The following is a 1,319-nucleotide window of genomic DNA, read 5'->3' on the forward strand; positions in this document are numbered from 1 at the left end:
ATCCCCGCCCGGTCCGCCCTCCCGCCGGTCCCACCAGTCCCGCCTGTCCCGCCGTCCCCTCCCTGGACCGATGGCGAGGGCCAGGGGGGAGGGGGCGGGGTCCGGGCTGCGGGGGCGGGGGGGGGCTGCACAGGGGGCGGGGTCCGGGTGGAGGGGCGTAGAGGGGGTGGGGCGGGCTGGAAAGGGGCGGGGCCGGGGGCGGGGCAGGACCGGGCCGAGGCGGCGGGACGCTGGGGTCTGGGTTGAGGTCCCCGCGCGGCGCTATGCGTGCTCCCGCCCGAGCTCTCCCGGAGCCGAGCCCCGAGCCCCAGCCCCCGTGCTTGGTGACGTCAGGCAGCCGGCCGCCGAGTCTACGCAAATGATTTGCATAATGAGGAGGCAGCGACCAATCAGAGCTGGAGTTGACCGGGCTCGGCTGGGGGCGGGAGGGGCGGCTGGGCTCACGCGCTCCTGTTCGCCATGGCAACTGGACCCTCGGACGCCCTGTGTGTGTCGAGTGTGTGCGGGCGTGGCTGTGGATCGCGCGTGTGCGCCTTAGACCGCGTGAGGGGAAGTAGCTTCGTCATGCGTGGTGATGTCTGCGGGAGTTGGAGCTAGCCCCCTCCTCACACACAGGCACACACGCAGCCACACACACCTCCAATCACTGGAGCGTTTCCTGCGGGGGTGGATGGGGATTCCTCTTCTTCATTACCACTACCAAAGCCAGTTCCTCAGAGCCGATCCCACCCCGCCCCATCACACTTCTCTCTTCGGTGTCTTCACTTCCTTAACCACGAGCCTCAAACACGTTCGTCTCCCCTGCATCCCCCCCAAAATAAAAGTAAAAAATAAATTCTTAATGAGAGAAAAAAAGAATAAAACAGAACAAAACTCCAAAACATTCCTTGGACACGGATTCCTCCGCAGGAGAGTGAGGGAACTTATATTAGCCACATTTTCTCAGTTGTCTCGTTCATCCCAATTCCGTGAGCTCAGAAGTGTTATCCTCCTTCTCCGGAAAAGGAGCTGCGGGTCTGAGAGTTAAGGAGGTTAGGACAGGCCCGCCCCTAACATCCGCTGGGCCCAGGGTAAGAGAAGAAAGGGGAGATAGACAAACCGTGTATCTAAATATTTAAAAGATACAAATCAAGTTACAATTTGTTAAATATGTTCGCCTCTTATTTTCACAAATATACGTCTATAATTAAAATAAAAAGTATGTGTAGAGCGGTTTTTTATACGGCTGAAAGTTGGCAGAATATCAGAGCTGATGGAATCTTACTACTCTTGTTTATGTTTGACTGTTCTCTTGATAGGCTAGTGATGTTTGAACAGAA

The sequence above is a fragment of the Neomonachus schauinslandi genome, chromosome 9, assembly GCF_002201575.2.
Source record: "Neomonachus schauinslandi chromosome 9, ASM220157v2, whole genome shotgun sequence".
Classification (NCBI taxonomy): domain Eukaryota; kingdom Metazoa; phylum Chordata; class Mammalia; order Carnivora; family Phocidae; genus Neomonachus; species Neomonachus schauinslandi.